The 21,148-nt window shown below is 40.5% G+C and overlaps 1 protein-coding gene across 8 annotated transcripts in view; it reads right to left on the bottom strand.

Annotated features, from left to right (window-relative positions):
- parga (poly (ADP-ribose) glycohydrolase a) overlaps nt 1-21,148 on the bottom strand; it is a 184,984-nt gene that overhangs the window by 127,620 nt on the left and 36,216 nt on the right. The window lies entirely within an intron of this gene.

The raw sequence follows: 21,148 nt of genomic DNA on the forward strand, positions 1-21,148 counted from the left end.
AACAAAAGGTAGAAGGCTTTGATAGCGTGTTAATACTCAAGTTGGGCTACTACCAAGCGACTAAATTTAAAGTGCTCTGAACGATTTTCATGTTTGCTTCTGCATCCTCCTGGAGATCCAACATGCTGCTTCTCAAAGAAACACACATTTTCGCAGCCAACGTTAGAAAGTTCTCATGAAAGGTCACAGACTTAAGACATTTTCTCTGTTTCTCTCTCTAAAGATGCTGCCAGATCTGCTGAGTATTGCCAGCACTTTGCTGTTTTTATTTCAGAAAATGACTGCATGGCATTTAGGATCAAGTGGGGTCCTTCCTTCTACTGCATCCTGACTACCAGGAATCAGAGACTGGAAATCAGTACCAGCCAAGTATACAGCAATACAAAGCTGAAATTTCCAGTTCCTGACCCCTCATAATAAATGGTCAGAAGCAAAAAGAATGATGGTAAACCCTGTAAACTCCCTGCAACAACTCACTGACTGCATTTAAAACTAATTTTACTTTCAAAGTTCTTTGGACCTTAAGGAAGTTGTGTAACAAAGGGAAAGGCAAGGGGAGGGTAAAAGGAACATATAACTCAAGGCATTCTATAAAGTTTTAATTCACCCTAATTTATAGTTGAAGTGTTAGTTTATTTTCTTTTCAGCTTAAAAAATTAAATTAATCCAGGTTTTGAAATCAATGTTGAAAACTGGCTTTAAAAGTCCTACCTTGATACTGACATGGTATAGTGAAGCCAAATCCAAAACAGCATTTCAAATTAAATATTGGCAGAATGAGAACATCACAGGCTCAAAGTAGTGAATAGCAATTTTAAGATCAACGGCAGCAAAAGTCTTTCTTCATGCAAAGAGTGAAATAAACAGTTAACGTACATCTAAGTAGAGTAGTGAATGCAAAAACAAAAATTGTTTTTAGAAACAGGTGGTGGCTGTGTTACTTTGGACTGTAGATTTCTTTGGATAATCAAATGGCCTTCCTCATACTCACCTACCTTATGACTTAAGCTTGCAACTTTACTTTTTCACATTTTCCATTTTGCCAGAATGCATTTTTTTATAAATTTGGATTTTGAGTTCAAGGCATAGCATCAGATATGTTTTATTTGCAAAGTGCTAGCTCATTTGATGCTCTAGATTGTTTAATGGTTTCTGCTGCTTCTTCTATTCAGATGGAATGCTGTTGGCATTGAGAAACCTCCCCTCCGCTTTCCATTTTCAATGCCCTTCATACCTACTTCTCACTGATACTTGTTTTTTATTGCTGCACACATTCTCAAGTTGACATCTGAAGTAAAGCTGTAATGAAGCAGGCCGATATCCACATTATTTGGCTACTTCAATTCAGTTTCAAAGCACAATTACCCTTTACTCCACTAGAGGGCACAACACCTTAGTCAGATTTTAAGATCAAGCATCAACTTTGTGAAACAATTTAATCCTAAAAAATTGCAATAAATGCACTGGGAGGCTCTAATGGCATTTTAAAACCAAAGAATCTACCTCAACTGGTGACAGTATCAACAAGATAATGCCTGTATTTTAACAGGTTGAGTGTTACAAAAACCTTCCCCACCTGAAAGCTAGTTTTAAAAAACTTATGGAAGATCAGGTAGTAAATACAGCCATAGCTTGAAATCTGCACAGCACAAAATGAACAATACTTGAACTCTAACTACATTCCCTCACGACCGTACACAAGACAACTGAATAATTGTGGGAAAATTTTACTTTTGAATTAAATGCATATATAGAAGAGTGAGGGGTGACTTGATTGAAGTATATAAGATGGTCTTCACAAGGTGAACATTGAAAGGATGTTTCCTCTTGTGAGTGAGTGTCATGAAGAGATATTAATGTCTGTAATGTTATTGGAAATTATTTTAAAAATGGAATTGTAGTGGGGTCTGTGTCTGTGTGTTTGACTGTGTATGTCTTAATCGGATTAAAGCCAGCTATTCTGGGTGCTTTGATGTAAAGTAGTGTGAGATGTTAAGTAGGTAAACAGTAAGGAGGATAGAAGGTAAATTTGCATTTGTTGAATAAAGCATTCAAGAGTAGGAGTAAAATCTAGCTAGAAGACACCAAGCAATGTGTTTTTTTTTCAATTTACTAATAAAATTGGGGGAATGAAAAGATATTGTAGTTAGGAGTGGTAAAATTAAAAAACCTTGTAACACAAAGGAAAATTTACATTCAAAGAAAACGCTAGGTATAAACAGAAAAGAGTTTGTGTGTGTAAGTCAGAGGCATTTATGATCTAAGCAGCCTGTAAGACTACAACTGTGTCTACAAAGAACCAAATTGCAAGGAACCTCATTTTGAATTTGCACGGTCAAATGTACTTTGCCTGATGTCTGTTTAAAGTCGATGGGTTATCGTTGCCTTGGTGGAGATTTAACTGGGAGTGATTAATTTGGGGATTTATTTAAAAATTATGGTAGTAATTTGTAGACATGTATATGTTTAATTTGTTGTTAAATTAATAAATGTTTAATTTAGTTTTATGTAAAAAACCTCTTGAGGCTCGGTGGCCTTATTCCTGAATTCAGAGCTGCATCTCAAACATACCAATTGAAAATATAGGTTATGACATCTGTTCAAGTTTCCCTCTGGGATTTAAACAACTTAGCTTTTACCAACTGCTGTGTCCTAACAGTTAGTCCAGAACTAGGGGGCACTGTTTTAAAATTAGGGGTTGCCGTTATAGGACAGAGATAAGGAGAAATTTGTTCTCTCAGAGAGTTGTGCGACTTTGGAACTCGCTGCCTCAGAAGGCGGGGGCACTGAATATATTTTAGGCAGAGATAGATAGATTGTTCGGCAAGGGAATCAAAGGCAAGGGAATCAAAAGTTAGAGGGTAGATCGGAATGTGGAATTTGAAACACAAACAGATCAGCCATGATCTTATTGAATGGCAGATTAGGCTCGAGGGGCCAAATGGCCTACTTCTGCTCCTATTTCGTACGTTCATATATATGTCAATAGCATTTTTCAAGAAGTGACTGTTGTAGCTTTTAAACTTCAGTCAGGGCATAAAATTCGCAGATGATGTATGCTCACAAATGCGATTTTAAATTCACTTATAATATTCAACTCCGTCATAAATTTTAAAAATTCACTACTTTTATGCATGCACTGAATAGTTATTGATCACGGAGCGTAAACAACTAGATAGATAAATTGGCACGTTGCAAGTTGATGCTTAATGTGCATTACTGGATATCTCTGTTCTTTCTACCCAGAATTTGTTTTGTTAAAATTGAGGACCGTTTACTGATATGTCTGTGAAATATGTCCTTTGCCTGCCTAACTCAAAAAACCAATATGTGACCCACAAACTCTGACACAACTTTTTATATTTACACTTCTGACTCAATTTTTTTTTAAGTCTGTGTATAGATGTTTCCTTGGGGTAAATAAATGTTTAATGCTTCTGCATAGGGAACCATCTCACTTTACAGTCCTATTGAGAAATAAATTGTTAGCATTAATATAATTGCTACCTCCCCAGGTGAATTCATCCAACAACTCCAGCAGGACTACAAACTACCAGGAAAGCTCAAAAGGGTAACTGTCCAAAAATGAGTGGAAAGAAAATAAATAGAAACTGGCTCACCAATTCATAACAACTGAAATTTACTTACTTTTTACATGCTCCCACTAAGTATATGGTTTTTTTTAAACGCCAAAATTCCAGTATGTTGGACTGTAATCACACGAGCAAGCAACCGCTTCGAAATACCCTCTCTGTTGTACTGGAGCAATCATATTCCCAGTCACTGCTGCATTGTTATTTCGCAGCAGGTAGTATGCACCAGGCAGATCAAATCCATGAGGGAAATTTGATCATGTGGTCACAGTGGTTGGGAAATTTGTACTTTATTTTGAGACGCGTGCCCTGAATTCAGAAGTAATAAGTCTACCAAGACTTTAGAGATTTTTAGAAAACTAAATTAAACATTTAATAAAAGAAAAGGTTTCAAGCACAAACATAGGTCTACAATTCACTACTAAAATAACTCCTAAAACCCCTAATTCATTTGGCTTCCAGTCACACCTGTTAAGGCAAGTAAAAAAAATGATTTAAACAGAGCCGAGCAAGTCAACACAATATCATGGACAGAAGAATTCAAAGTCGCTTTTCCCAGCTTTGGTTTCTGTAGACAGCAGCTTAATGCACAAATATTGGAGGCTTTTCATACTTCTGGTAGATCTTACAATGCCTTCCCTGACACATAGCCTCATTCTCCTTTATACATGTCTCTCCTTTTTAATGCAAATTCCATTGTTCCCATGTGTCTTTGGAACTTTACTTTTCTCATAATATAAATTTTTTCATGGTGCTAATATTATCAGTAACCTTTGGGAACAATAAACACAATGCTTGGCCTAGCTTCTCTGTAGGCGTGACATCCTACCATCTCTTTGAAATTCAAACTATCATGATTTATCTAAAAATGCAAATTCTCCTCACCTCACATTCTAAGACTTCAGCCACATTTACATATTTAGCATTCCAAACCTAGCGTCTTTTGATGAGTCAAAGCCTCCAGACCAGCTGTCTCCAATTCAATTAAATCCTACATACACACAAACTATCCAAACCCCACCATTAACCTACTTTTACAATAAATCACAATATTATAAGAATTATTATACTTTCATGACAACTGCTAAATTTATTGGTTTCAGTCTATTGGATGAGTACATATTTTGCTTAAAATCAGTCACCAGTTGCAGAAGGGATTGATTTAAATACATTACTGGGTCTCTTGTAATTTCAGTGTTAAACCACTCTAGTTTTATAGTGAAACTTCAAGCATTTAAAATATCTTACTGGCATTTATTTTGTGAGAAGAGCCATCACATCTTTCAACGCAGCACAACAGTAACAGCTGTTGATTTCATGCTCTATGTTTGCGACTTGCCTAATTAGCTGTCAGTCACTAAAAAAATAAAATTTATACTTACCAATTGGTAGATCTCTCAGGTTAATCAACATTATGATAAACCGTATTGCAGCTTATGCCATTTCTTTCATCACACAACAGTATTTTACACCCAGTGATGTTAGATAAAAGAAACACATGCAATATAAATGGTTCAGCGTCAACAGACTACATCCTAATAGTGATGAACATTTTTCAGTTTTGTATTTACATATTTGTAAGTTTAAAAAAGCTCTCAACATTCAGCTTTTATAAACTAAAAATGTATGCAAATCAAAATATGCTGACAAAGTAAGTCTGGTTCTATGTGCATCCCTTCATAAAGCAAAATATTTGAATCATCCCACAATGGCAGCAAAATTTATGGGACACCAAGAAGTTTGATCTTTAAGGAACTTTTTTTGGCAATTATTATAAATGCTTGGGCACTGAAAACATGTGGAATTTTTTTTACACTACATGGCACATATGAATGGAGATGTGGCAATTTTTTTTCCAACAATATAATTTATTTTCAGCCAATGTAGTCAACTCAACAATATTTGTTTTAATATACATCATTATACCAGAATTCAAGGAGGCAAGCAGTTTGTCAGTACATAGTGTAACTAAAATAAATGAGTATGGGCTCCTGGCATCAAGCAAAGCGTCAGATTCAGGCACAACAAAGGCACAGCCAGCCCAGTCAATCCTGCAAAGCCCTTATCACTAACATGTGGGGACTTGTGTCAAAATTGAGGGAGCTGTCCCACAGACCAGTCAAGTAACAGCCCTACAGTCGCATCCACAGCATCATACCTTTCAGCTCATGTCTGAGTGGTCTTCATCCCTACCCCTGCATAAGTACTGTCTCATTGATAGGATAGATCTTACCAAACCTGGTGGAACAGTGATATAAAGTTCACAGGGAGTGACCCTGAGAGTCCTCAACATTGACTCTGGACCCCAAAGTCTCAAGGCATTAGGTCAACATGGATAATGAAACCTCCTGCTCATTACCACATTCCACCCTCCCTCAGTTCAGTGCTCCTCCATGTTGAGCATTTAGAAGGAACGCTGAGGACAGCAAGAGCACAGAATATACTTTGGCAGGTATCTTCAAATTCCATCACCAAAATTGGCTTGGCAGCACTACTCCTGACTGAGCTGGTTCAGCCCTGAAGTTCATAGCTTCCAGCTTGGGCTTATGGCAGGTAGTGAGAAAACAAACATGAGAATGAAAACCTATTTGATCTCATCTTCACCAATCTACTTGTTGTAGTTACATCTTTTCATGACAGTTTTGGTATGTGATGATTGGCCTCCAACAACCTCAACGATCTTCCTTTGTGCTAGGTATGAGCCCAGCCAGAGCATTCTGCTCGATTTCCGTTGACTGCAATTTTACTGGGGCACCTCAATTCCACACTTGGCCAAATGCTGCCTTGATGTAAGTGCCAGTTATTCTTACCTGACCTCTTGAATTCAGCTCTTTTTTTCCATGCTTGAACCAAAGCTGTAATGAAATTTGGGGCTGAGTGATCCAAGTTGAACACTGGTTAGCACGTTCTTGCAGAGGAAATGCGACTTGATAGCACTGTTAATGACACCTTACATCACTTTGCTAATGATTGAGAGCAGTCTGATTGGGGAGTAATTGGCTGGACTGGATTTGTCCGGCTTTTTGCAGGAAGGAAATGCCTGGGCAGTTTTCCAATTTCTCAGGTAGAAGCCAATGTTGTAGCTGTTCTGGAACAGCTTGGCTAAGGAAGCGCTAATTCTGTACCACAGCCAGCATATTGTCAGAATCCACACCTTTTGCTGTATTTAGTGCCTTAAGCCATTTATTAATACCGCATGGAGTGAATTGAATTGACTGAAAACTGGTATCTATGAAGTTGGGGATCTCAGGAGCAGGCTGAGATGGGCCATCCATTCAGCACTTCCTGCTGATGATGGTTTTTTTCATTCATTCACAGGATGTGGGCTTCCCTGGTTGGGCCAGCATTTATTGCCCATCCTTGGTTGCCCTTGAGGAGGCGAGGGTGAGCTGCCTTCTTGAACTGCTGCTGTCCATGTGGTGTAGGTACACCCACAGTGCTGTTAGGAAAGGAGTTCCAGGATTTTGACCCAGTGATTGTGAAGGAGCTGCAATATATTTCCGAGTCAGAATGGCTTGGAAGGGAGCTTCTAGGTGGTGGTGTTCACATCTATCTGCTTCCATGCCCTTCTAGATTGTAGTGGTTGAGAGTTTGGAAGGTGCTGTCGAAGGATGAATTTCTGCAGTGCATCTTTAAATAGTACACTGCTGCTACTGTGCGTAGATGGTGGATGGAGTGAATGTTTGTGGATGGGGTGCCAATCAAGCAGGCTGCTTTGTTCTGGATGTTTTTGAGCTCCTTGACCGTTGTTGAAGCTGCACTCATCCAGGCAAGTGGGGCGTATTCCATCACGCTCCTGACTTGTGCCTTGTAAATGGTGGACAGGCTTTGGAGAATCAGGAGGTGAGTTAACCCTCGCACGATTCCTAGCTTCTGACCTGCTCTTGTAGCCACAGTATTTATATGGCTAGTCCACTTCAGTTTCTGGTCAATGGTAACCCCCATGATGTTGATAGTGGGGGATTCAGTAATGGTAATGCCATTGAACATCAAGGGACGACAGTTGGATTCTCTCTTGTTGAAGATGGTCATTGCCTGGCACTTGTGAGCGTGAATGTTACTTGCCACTTGTCAGCCCAAGCCTGGATATTGTCCAGGTCTTGTTGCATTTGGGCATGGACTACTTCATGAATGGTAAACATTGTGCAATCAGCGAACATTCCCACTTCTGAGTTTATGATGCTTCAGTATCTACAAAGCAACGTATTAAGTGATTCACAAAATTCCATAATAGATTAGAGACAGGTAGAGCAAGCTGCAGTGTAAACATTTGATTTCTGGGTGTGAGCTGTGCTATCAAAGCAAACAGTCAAATATTTCTTTCAGTGTAGGAATGAAAATAACTTTGAACCACTCTTCAATGTCTCCTAACTGTTGGACTAAGAAAGCAACAGCAAAGGCCCTAGAACTGGCTGCCAATTTTCCTACATTACAATTGTGACTCTGTTCCAAAAGCGCTTCATTGGTTGTAAAGCACTTTGAGGCATCCTGAGGTCCTGAACAATGCTATATAAATGCAAGTTTTTTTCTTCTTTCCTTCTTTAACTTAGCACATTTAAATGAAATGTACTGTAGCAATTTAAACCCTTTAAAGTCAGGTCTCAGCATATTTCTGCTTCTGAATTGGTAGGAGACACTGCAAAAACTGTGCATATTCCATTCCTAAACTTCATGCAAAATAAAGAAATTGCTAGCTCTGGGCTGCACAACCTCAGATGCACAATCCGAAAGGTCAGCAGCCCGAAACTCTATTTCTTTCTTCACGATGTTGCCTGAGTTGCTAAATATTTTCAGCACTTCCTGTTTATATTTAAGGTAGGTGCTCTTTGTTCATGAGGCACAATTTACTGATGAGCAGCCTGCTACAAATGTTGAAAGTGAAGCAGTATCATAAAAAGTATGGACTTTTAACAACTTCTTTGTTCAGCTTGGGAGACAACCTAAAGCCATTCGGCAAAAGCACACCACAGGGCTGTGTAAAACAGCATTCTCAGTTAATAAAGGGCTGGTAGTCTGTACTCACTCTCAAACGAAAGAAAATTGGCACAGGTTTTAGGTGACCCTTCCAAATAACCAACATTACCAAAGTGGCTGAGGAGGGTAGTAGTCCTGGAATGACGACTTTCCTTGACACAAATAAAATCACTGTCTTTCAATGCAGGTGGGGCATATTTTCACAAGTCACAGAGGTACTTTTCTCTAGACTTTTCTCAGCTTGGAAAATACAATTTAAAAAATCACTTTTGATTGTAGTATTAAATAAAAAACGATTCACAACTAAAATTATAAAAACAGAAAATACTGGAAAACGTATGATCCGGACTCAAAACGTTAACCCTGTTTCTCTTTCCACAGATGCTGTCAGACTTGCTGAGTTTTTCTAGCATTTTCTGTTTTTATTTCAGATTTCTAGCATCTGCAGTATTTTGCTTTTACTAAAATCATTATTTTTGATTGTATAAACAGTAACAGGCAGACAGTAACTTAAAATAAATCAAAGCAAGCTTTTTCTTCAGATTTTTTCCACAGATTAATAGATGAGATGTAATGATTTGTCACAGTTCATCACTGGGACTAAGCACAACAGAAATTAGTTCAAGGAAAGAAAATTAGACTGTGGATAATGATATTATGCAAGGACCATTAAAGTCAGTTTTTATTGCCTATTAAAAAAGTGCTTTTATTCAGGTTCTCTGATTTCATTTTTCGTATAAGAAAAATGGAGAAAAATCAATGGAAAAATTCATGGAAAATGGATTTTAAAAAGTTACCTTTTATATTATTATAGTTCCAACCACTTAAACATCACTAGGATGGTGGAATAAAAGCACTGGAGATTATGCACATGTGAAAAGTTGCAATGTTGCATTTAGTAAACAATGAATATGCAATCCAGGTCAGCCTTCAACAGGTGATCTCAAGTGTTTACATATCTACTAGTGTGGTAAATATTCGTGCACAGCCTCTTGCTATCTACCTTATTAGGAACGAAAGACTGGCATTTGTTGCAGTGATTAAGGATATAGTCCCTACAGCCAAAGAATATCCAGCTCCCCTTGCAAAAATCCATGTCTACTGCTTTCATTTCTTGGCTTCAGATGCTGAATAGCCTGCTCCTGCTCCATGTTTGTATGTACATCATTGTGCAACATACATGCTGACATCTTGGAAGTGGTGGACATGTTTAATTGGCCCTGAATCTTGGCCAGAAAACAATGTGACACATATCTCAAATCAGAGACATAAATCTGTTTTACATTTCACCACTCAAGAAAAATGCAACTTTTTAAATCAAATTTGGGAAAAACTGATTTTTAATGAACCTAAGGATGTGCATTTAATTTTTCAGACAATAAAAAGACTGGGAAGATGTTACATCTGAATGATCTTGCAACAATAATTCTGCTAATTTTCAATATTTATAGAATGGTTACAGCATAGTAGGGCAGTATTCAGCCCATTTTGTCTGTGCTGGCTTACTGAAGAAGCAATTTGACTGAAGCCTCTGCCGACCCTTCTCCGTAGTTGTGCACATTCTTCCTTTTCAGGTTATAATTCAATTCCCTCTTGAAAGCCTCAATTGAACCTGTCTGCATCTAATTCTTGGGCAGTGCATTCCGGATCCTACTTCGCATTCTTAGCATGAAAAACATTTTCCTCGTGTCACCATTGCTTCTTTTGCCAATTACTTTAAATCAGTGCCCTCTGGTTCTCAATCCTTCCACCAATGGGAAGTTTTTCCCCCATCGTCTCTTGTCCAGACCCCTCATGATTTTGAATACCTCCATCATATATTCTCTCAACCTTCTTTTCCCCAAGCAGAACATTCCCAACTTCTCCAATACATTGACACATCTTAAGTTCCTCATCCCTGGAGCCATTTCCATGAATCTTTTCTGCACCTTCTCTAATGCCTTCACATCCTCCCTAAAGTGTGGTGCCCAGAACTGAACGCAATATTCCAGTTGAGGCCAAACCAGAAATTTAACATAATCTCCTTGCTTTTGTACTCTGTGCCCCTATTGATAAAGCCCAGGATGTTGTATGTTTTATTAACTTCTCTCTCACCTTGCTCTGTCACGTTCAATGATTTATGCACATATACACCCAAGCCCCGCTGCTCCCACACCCCCTTTAGAAATTGTACCTTTTATTTTGTCTCTCTGCGTTCTTCCTTCCAAAATGAATCACGTCATATTTCTCCTCATTAAATTTCATCTGCCGCTTGCCCACCCATTCCACCAATCTATGTCTTTTTGAACAAAAACAAAAATACCTGGAAAAACTCAGCAGGTCTGACAGCATCTGCGGAGAGGGATATAGTTGACGTTTCAAGTCCAGACTCGAAACGTCAACCGTATCCCTCTTCGCAGATGCTGTCAGACCTGCTGAGTTTTTCCAGGTATTTTTGTTTTTGTTCTAGATTTCCAGCATCCGGAGTATTTTGCTTTTATCTTATGTCTTTTTGAAGTTCTCCACTTTTCTCTTCACAGTTCACAATACTTGCAAGTTTTGTATCACCTGCAAATTTTGAAATTATGCCCTGTACATCTAGGTCTAGATCATAAACATATATCAGGAAGAGCAGGGTCCTAACACTGATCTCTGGAGTACTCCATTATAAACCTTCCTCCGGTCCGAAAAATAACCATTAATCACTACTCTGTTTTCTGTCACAGCCAATTTCATACCCAAATTTCTACTGTCCCTTTTATTCATGATCTATAACTTTTCCCAAAAGTCTGTTATGTGGCACTTTATAAAATGACTTTTGGAAGTCCATGTACACAACAGCATTACCCTCATCAACTCTCTCTGTTACTTCATCAAAAAATTCAAGCAAGTTATTTAAGCATTATCTCCCCTAAACAAATCCATACTGGCTTTTCCTTAATTAACCCACATTTGCCCAAGTGACTATTAATTTTGTTCCAAATTATTGTTCCTCAAAGCTTCCCCACCACTGAGGCTGTACTGACTAGGCTGTAATTGCTGGGCTTATCTTTACACTCTTTTTGAACAAGAGTGTAACATTTGAAATTCTCTAGTCCTCTTGCACCATCCCTGAATTGAAGAAAAATTGGAAAATTATGGCTAGTGTCTGAAATTTCCACTCTCACTTCCCTCAGTATCCTTGAATATATCTCATCCGGTCCTGGTGTCTTATCAACATTAAGCACAGACAGCCTATACAATACCTCCTCCAATTGAAAAATTGTAATTCCTTCTTTCTGAACTAATTCCTTTTTCACCATTACTTGTGCAGCATCTTCTTCCTTGTAAAGACAGATGGCAAAGTATTTATTGCATATCTCAGGCATACCCCCTGCCTCCATGCGTTAATGCCCTTTTGGTCCCTAATCAGCCCCACTCCTCCGTTTACCAATACTTATATGTCTATAGAAGACTTCTGCATTCCCTTTTATGTTTATTTAGTTTCTCAACCATTTACATTCGCATTAATGCAATTTGCACACAACAGCTTGTACAATGGTGTAAGCTTTCTAATTTTCTGCAACCCCAGTTCACACCAGCACTGTTCTCCAATTTCCCTCTACAAGCTCATGCTCGTACAGTTCTTCCCCCATTCTCCCTTACCCCTGATTTTCCCAAAGGATCTGAGAATCAATAAGGAAAGTAGAGTTGAAGTAGAAGATCAGCCATTATCTTAATGAATGGCAGAGAAGGTTCAAGGGGGGTCACATGGCCTACTCTTGCTCCTGTAACTTCTGTTAAATTCCCTTTAGCTTTTGCTTTAAAGAAATTAAACTACCCTGTATGCGGTTGGCAATATTTTTGTAAAGAATTTGGGCTGACAAGTGGCAAGTAACATTCACGCCACACAAGTGCCAGGCAATGACCATCTCCACCAAGAGAAAATCTAACCATCAACCCTTGAGATTCAATGATATTATCATTGCACAATTCCCCACTATTAACATCCTGGGGAGTTACCATTGACCAGAAACTGAACTGGACTAGCCATATATATACTATGGCTACAAGAGCAGGGCAGAGGCTAGGAATCCTGTGGTGAGTAACTTACCTCCTGACTCCCCAAAGCCAGTGCATCTTCTACAAGGCACAAATCAGGAGTGTGATGGAATACTCCCCAATTGCCTGGATGAGTGCAGCTCCAACAACAGTCAAGGAGCTCAAAAACATCCAGGACAAAGCAGCCCGCTTGACTGCCTCCCCATCCACAAATATTCACTCCCTCCACCACTGACGCATCTGTGAGATGCACTGTAGAAGCTCACCAAGACTTCTTAGGCAGCACCTTCCAAACCCACAACCACTAACATCAAGAAGGGCAAGGGCAGCAGACACATGGGAATATCACCACCTGGAAATTCGTCTCCGAGACACTCGCCATCCTGACTTGGAAATATATCGCCATTCCTCAACTGCCACTGGGTCAAACCCTGGAACTCCCTCAGTAACAGCACTCTGGGTGTACCTATGCCAGGTGGACTAAAGTGGTTTGAGAAGGCAGCTCACCACCATCTTCACAAGGGCAATTTGGGATGGGCAATAAATGCTGGCTTAGCCAGCAATGCCCACATCCAGTAAATGAATAATAAAAAACACAAATGTGTAGTAGACTTTGGATTTCTAGGTAACAAAGGAAAACCTGGGGAGCTCCCTTAACTTGAATCCGCAAATGGAAACAAGCAGACACTATATCTGAAACACCAGCAGCTGCAATGCGTGCAGAACAAGGGATGTTAATGCCCCAGTGAGTGTGTACCTCTGTTAAATCTATGCCAGCACTTATTAAGTCATTGATCAAGAATTGTACAAATCTATGAAGCCAAGAAATTGCCATTGGTGTAAAGCATTTTGCTGGTGGCAATGATGTAATATCATTTGTGGAATAGCCTCTTAATTTGAACACATTTTGCCTTATTGAACAAGATTGAGACTTGTATTCAGTGCATGTTAAAGAGGTACAAACCTGTGAGCTGTTTCTGCCTGGATAAATGGAGCACAGAATATTCGAACTGTTACAGATTTTTAGCCTGTATTAGACAAAATCTTCCTAAGTGGACGCGAGCATTCTCTATCGTACTATTTTTATAAACGTTATCAACAAGTCTAGTTAAAGCAAACTAAAAACCTAGGAGCTAGTATAATTATTTAAAATGTTGTTTCAACTTTATGACAACATACCCAGCTTTGATAGGGAAGATTTGCATATTTTATTCTTATAGTCATTTGGTAGTACAGAACTTGAATATTGTTGAAAAAGACACACGTTATTGAAGCTTTTCCTCTTGCATTCATCAAGGCAGCTCGCAGGAAAATACCAACAGCAAAGGGAACAACAGTTTATAATGCATGAGAAGGGACTGCTGATTGGTAGAGGTATTACCATGGGGAATGCAGCAGGAAACAGTTAACTGCCAAGATTTTTCTTCAAATTCAAACCAGACATGTCGACTCTGCTCAAGGAATTGTCATGGACAAAGAACCAGGGAATGGCTATCGCCCCCAGTTCTTGTTTAGTTGAAAAAGGCATAATGCGTCGACATGCTGCTTCTGTCTGTGAATATAAGTAACTTCCAGCATGTGTAAGTGGGCCACACTGCGAGCCTGGCTGACAATCTTAAATTGTTTTTGTGTAATTCTTAGCACAATCAGGATCATTTAGCAATGCAGTCCAATTGCAGAATTACATCTAATGTTGGACACGATGGCTAGGATTTTCCGTGCTTGCTGGCGTTGGGCGTGATCGATAATGTGAATGGACAACATGGCGAAAAGGCCAAAAATCGGTTTCACAACATCATGAAACCAGTTTGTGATCGTCCGTTCAGCCCGTTGATGGTGGGCCGCATTCCCTGCCATTGAATGTCAGGAACCTCATCGTAATACATCAGCATATCATAAGGCCAGCCCGCCATCTCATGCCCCCCTCCCGCTGGATCGTCAGCCCACGTCGGTGCGAAAACACTCAACATGTTTCACAACAGCATATATAAGGCATGCATTTGGCAGACTGCACTTCGTTCCAGACTTCAAGGTTTCTTTGTCTACCTTACGTCGGTCAGCACTCGCTGACGTCAGCTCCATGTTTCACTGATAGCACATCATCATTTTTAGTGGGGGTGCACAGGCAGGTCTCTACCTACCAGATCAGCCATATATGGGTGGCTTTTCAACAGCTGCTAGGCTAGGGCTTGCTTGGGGAAGGGGGAAGAAGTGGCCTCAGGCAAGAGAACAAGCTGCAGGACAAGGGCTGTACTGGGTAAGGAAAGTATCCCAGGGTGTGTGTGGGGGCACGTGTTGATCTGTGCAAGTGGCCTCAAGATAGTGAGGGATGAGGAAGCAGTCTCCAGAGGAGATGAGGCCAGATAGACATGTGAGGGTGTGTGAGAGAATGGGTGGTGACGTTCCTTGAGCTGGCAGTGAGTGAGATGCCAGTGAATGCAAGATGGGTTTGAGTATGAGAGTTTTGAGTGATGAGATGGTTACCATACCCTGGCTGCACATATGAAATTATTCATCCTCTATCTGCATTAGATGGCCAACCTCTTCAGTGCCAATGCTGCACAGATCACCATTGCCATCGCCTATCAAGCCACAGTGATAACGTTGCTGCCCCTTCTGCGGCCAGAGGATATCACAGCAGCCTCCATGTCAGCTAAAAGGAGCTCGAGGGCTGCAGTCTTCATGCCTTTCAGGACCATGTCTTCTTTGCTGCAGTCCTGGGCTGGAAGCACAGAGCGCAGCTATACTTTAAATGTGGTGTCTGGCACAATGAAACGACGAAGTGACGGCATGGCAGGGGAATTGAAGCCCGCCCACCACTGAAATGTCGTATATCCCAGGTGGGTTTGGGGCGATACCGTGTGAAATGCTGTCATTTTTCCCGCCTGCTACTGCACTTAGTTTAAATCTGGTATGATTCTGCCCCATCTTGAGTTTTGCAAGCACAAGCTGGTTGGGTAGTTAGTATTGTTCTTGTTGCGAACAGCCAAAGGGATGTGCCGTTCATATGATCTGATAGTTGTGGGATGTACGGCCTACATATCTGGCATCACGCTGGCACTGACATTCATACACATTACTCATTTCTGTGATAGGCAGAATGTCTTTTTGGCTTGACGGCAGCATCCTGTTAGTGGAGAATATCACTCGTGTTGCTACTGCATAGTAATAGCATGCAAAGGCTGGCTTCACCTGTTGCTCAAATTTTTGAGACACCTTAAGGTGTTTCATGGAAAGGGAGCTCATTTGATTGCTCCATTTCAAAGGTGAATCTGAGCACAGGATGGAGCCTATTAAGGTGTGTAAGGAAATTCTTACATGCAGCTGCGGATTAAAATACTGCAAACCTATCATCTATGCATCGGAAATAGGCAAAGGGTAGGAGGTTTGGTGTAATTCCAATGAAGGTATGTTTCTCGTGGAAACCAGTGGAAATGTTTGTGAGAACAGGGCCTACAGGGGATCCCATAACAACCCTATCTATTTGGGCATACATGCCGTCATTAAAACTGAACTCAACTACATGAGTTGCTGAATTCATAAGTTCAATGAATACAAATTCAGACAACGGCAGTGTGTCTGGATTGCCATTATATAGCAAGGTGGTGCAAATGTCTGTAGCTTCTTTGAGCAGTACATTGGTGAATAGGCTAGCAATGTCGGATGAGCACGTGAATACAGCATTGCTATTGATATGCTATCCTGTATGGTCTTAGTAAAAGTGAAAGAATCCTTAACCATGCTCAGATCTGGTTGTGCAGAACCAGTCATGGATAGGATAGGGCATAAAGGAATATTACTTCTGTGTGTCTTGGATAACCCACACATACACAGATGCAGTGAGCCATGAGAGCAAATCCCATCATAAAACCACCTGGCAACTTGTTACTCTTACACAAGCCCAACAAGCCTTTTTGTAACTTGCTTTTGAGCAGGGCTTCCAGTCATGCTTAAAGGCAGGTCCAATGGATAATAATTTACACCATGCCCAATGTGCTTGGTCTGAGGTGCACAAATTTCTTTCATTTTTCTATTCGATCCACTTGTGCCACTATATTGCCTCAGTAGATGACCGCACCATAAACAACACCTGCTTGAAACACACCCGCACTGTAAACTTGCATGAGCAGAGGAGGTTTGGCAGGGCAATTAATGACACCACCAAGCATGTAGCAAATTTCTTTGATCATAAACTCTCTGAAGGCGAGGAGTTTGTCCTTGCACATGCCTTAAATTTTGGTGTGCCTTCATCCCACATCAAACAAGAGGTATCTGCTGAGTTTGAACTCCTCGACTCCCAGCTATCCCGCCACAAACCAGCATTCACTGAAGATGTTGAATTGTTGAAAGAACGCCTAGCTGATCTAGTATCTAGTGCATTCATATTGCAGGGTTCTGAACGACTTGGTTGATTTTCACATGCAACATGAATGTCTGGTAGCATTGCGAGGCCTCAAGGCCAACCTAGACATACAATTCTGCAAACCCGACAAAGGGATTGGAACAGTCATCCTCAACAAGTGTGACTATATCAACAAAATGAATTTCATTCTTAATGACGCTTCTAAAATCGTATCCATGACTGGACAGCCTTGCTCGACAGCAAGTTACAAAAACGCTTGTTGAGCTTGTGTAAGAATAATAAGCTGCCAGGTGATATATTTGATAAGAATTGTCCTCACTGCGTCTGCGTTTGCATGGGTTACCCAACCCTCCAAACATATGTCCATTTACGCCCCATCTTATCCATGACTGGTTCAGCATAACATGAATTGGCCAAATGGTTGGGTGAGTTGCTACAATCAGTTCTGAGCAAGTTTTCCACATACACTGTTAAGGATTCTGACACCTAGGCAAGGAACATACAAGGCATTGCTATCGATAGCAATGCCGTGTTCATGTGATCGTTCAACATTGCTAGCCTGTTCACCCATGTACCAGTCAAGGAAGCTTTAGGCATATGCACCGTGTCACTATATCATGGCAATCTAGATACACTTCCGATGTCTGAACCTGTATTCACTGAAATTATGAACTCAGCAACTTGTGCAGCTGAGTTCCATTTTAATGGCACCATGTATGCTCAAATAGATGGCGTTGCCATGGGATCCCCTCTGGGCCCAGTTCTCACAAACACCTTCATCGGTTTCTACAAGAAAAGCATCCTCAAACCTTCTACCTCTTGCATTATTCCGATACGTAGATGATACATTTGCTATATTTGAATTTGCAGCTGTGTGTAAGAATTTCCTTACACACCTTAAAGGGCTTCATCCTGGACTCAGGTTCACCTTTGAATTAAGCAGTCAAATGAGTTCCCTTTCCTTGGCGCGCTGGTTGAGAAATCTGCCGATGGTTTCTCTACTACAGTCTACAGCAAGTCAATATGCGCATTGGGATTCACACTGTGCCACACGCTATAAGATTGGCCTTATTGGCAACCTCATAAATAGGGCCAGAGCCATCAGCTCAACCTGCAAGCTTGATGCTGAAATAGGGCACATTAAACCCATTCTGCAGGATAATGGCTACCCTAACCAGATCATTGCTCAGTATATACCGCGCACACTCATGAATGGGCCCCAAGGCTACCACTTTCAGTCCTGAAAAGTGCCCAGTCTACCTCAGATTACCCTGGAAAGGTAAGATATCTCAAAAATTTGAGCAACAAGTGAAGCTACCCGTTGCACGCTATTACTGTGCAGTAGCAACATGCGTGGTATTCTCCACTAACAGGGGGCTGCCATCATGCCAAAAAGACATTCTATCTATCACACAAATGAGCAATGTGGTGTATGAATTTCAGTGCCAGCGTGCAGCCAGATATGTAGGCCATTCATCCCACAACTGGCAGATTGTATCAAAAGGCGCATCCCTTTGGCTGTTGCATTGTAGAAAAATAGAGGGCCACAATGAGGTGGTTAGATCGGGCTTGTCCAACCGACAGCCTGTTGGTTGGACGTGGCCCCCAAAGCTATTCTATGCAGCCCCCGGAGCTAGTCAAACAAGTTAGAGTGGAAGATTCTGCAAGAAGCTGCTCCGCCAAACACGCTAATTGCCTATCAGCAGCAAATGTAGGAGAGAAACAGTCTGCAATTGGAGGAGCAGTGAACACCAGAGGAAGAGGTTTACTTTCAAGTGCTGGGGCCCAGCAGTGGGAAAGTGCGAACAGCGGGAAGGAGAGGCTGGCTGTCAGGCCTGGTATTGAGATGCTGTGGAGGCCCAGGTCGGGGGCTGAGGGGGAAGAGAGAGAAAGAGGCTGGAGGGAGTGGGCGAGAGAGATAGTGGGAGAGCATGGGAGAGGGGGAGTGAGTGAGAGTTAGTGTGTTTGCACATGTGTATGAGTGGGAATGAGTGCGAGTGTGTGTGTGTGTGAGAGAGTGAGTGAGTGTGTGGGAGTGAGAGTGTGAATGAATGAGTGGGAGTGGGCATGGGAGTGTGTGGTGATTTTTAGGTACTTTTTTTTAAACTTACTTTATTGCTATGACATTGCTTTATTTTTGCTGAACAATTGCTTATCTTAATACCCCAACTTTTTTTTGAAATTCAGTTTATACCTGTGCTAAAACTTGTCTTTCTGAAATTTGCTCATCAACCCCTTGAGTGAGAAAAAAGTGGAAATGTCGCCCCCAAGCGAAAAGGTTGGACAAGCTTGGATTGGAATTGGCCAGTTTCTATGTTGTAACTTCTATGCAATTTTACTTCATGCCCTGATATGAATCACTGGCTGCTTAATGTTCAGCTTTCAGTTCTGAAGGGTGTACACCGAAATAGATTCTTACAAACTTAGTGCATATTTCAAGCACTTTTCATAGTTCTGATTTCCAGCATTTCTAACTTATTCTTTTTAACCCAAAATGTATCAGGTACCAGCAAAAGGGGGAAAGATGACAATCTTATCCTTCAGTCCAACTAGGAGATAGCGAAAGAACTTGCAGGTATATTTAATAATTGAGGTATTACTTTGAACCACGCAACTGACTGATCATTTTCCCAATTCATTTTACTGATATGCGTAACCACATTCACATGAAAATGTACAGTCAAATGTTTCTGAAACTGAAGAATCTTCCATCAAAATTGCAAATACTTACCTAATGGTTCTAGAAAGTTTTTAAAAATACACACTCAGGAAACTAAACCAGCACATTAAATTTGCATAGGGAAATTCTAAAATGTTAATGGGCCATCTGCATTTTATGGGGATCTTGACAACTTTAATGACAGTCAATAGAGATCCCAATCCCTGGGGTTTGTGTACCTTCTGTTGTCTGACCTCTTCCTACATTGAATTTCTGTGCAAGTACAGTAGAGCATGATAAATGTTAAATGATGTGAAAATGAGTTATCCTTGGATTAGTCCTGCTGTATCAGAGAAAGAATGGCAACTGGATTCAGTAAGGAATTCTCAAATAATATGTCAATATGGGAGCAATGTTACATTTGCTCAAACACAGAGCTTATAGAAATCCACTAGCTGCATTGCTAAGGCTTCATTTAATTACCTCAAGGATAGCTACAAACTGCATCTCTCATACCACACGCTACAGTGATTCACATTCGCAATACAGGGCATAGCAAGAAGGGCATGACTAATAAGAGGAATGAGAAAATTATAAGAAGTTTAGTTGCAATACTCAACAATGGCAGGCATAAAAGCCTGGAACCACATTAAACTCTCCACCAGCAGAGTGAGACACACAGGGAGAGAGGTCAAGTGGGAGAATACTTTTGTGTAGAGCTTCAAATATTTCTCCCCTTTTAACTACACAGAACCCAGAAAGTATCTCCATCCATGCTATGTTGGTTAACTGTCTGAAATTCCAAACATACCCTTGAGTTTGATTCTTGACAGCATTTGGTTTAAAAATATATGACGACTTGGATGAACAAAACAAAACACAGCAAAACTTAATTTACACCTTTCACGAATGGCATGTAAAATTCCAAAGGCAGGGTACTGTCCCCTGATAATTCACCGTTCTCCTATACTAAAATATTTGGATTATCCAATAATGTGAAATAACATAATACAGCAGAGTATGCATTGTGCTTTAAAAAATGAATGCATTATTTGAGCTAAGTAGATTGCATAACAAAACACACTCAGGCCTTAGCTACTGCTCCTTTATAAATTCAGATAGAAGACTCAACTATATGAAAGATCTATGCTTCACAGTTTCTTCTAGCTGTACTCACTATCCATTCCTGGGAAAAGATTTAAGGAGGGAAAAGATCTCGCGCTTAAGGAACACTAGTTTGCTACCACAACCCCATCGTTTTCTGATTTGAGGTGATTTCCAATGCCACCAGCACGCACAGCCTGTGACCGAGCTTTCAAAAGGCATGCAGAAACGTAGCAGGGACAGATTATCAAATCCTACTTTCTTCCCCACCACCACCTCCACTGGCGGTCCCCCATCACCTAAAGAGCCCTTGAAGTATAATTTTAAAAATTACATAATTTTTAAAGGTTTTCTGTTACATTTTAATAAGAAAATAAAAACTTAACGTGCAGAATCTAAATGGTTTTGGCAGGGAGTGCCAGTTCATTCTGATGT

Source organism: Carcharodon carcharias, chromosome 28, assembly GCF_017639515.1.
Source record: "Carcharodon carcharias isolate sCarCar2 chromosome 28, sCarCar2.pri, whole genome shotgun sequence".
NCBI lineage: Eukaryota > Metazoa > Chordata > Chondrichthyes > Lamniformes > Lamnidae > Carcharodon > Carcharodon carcharias.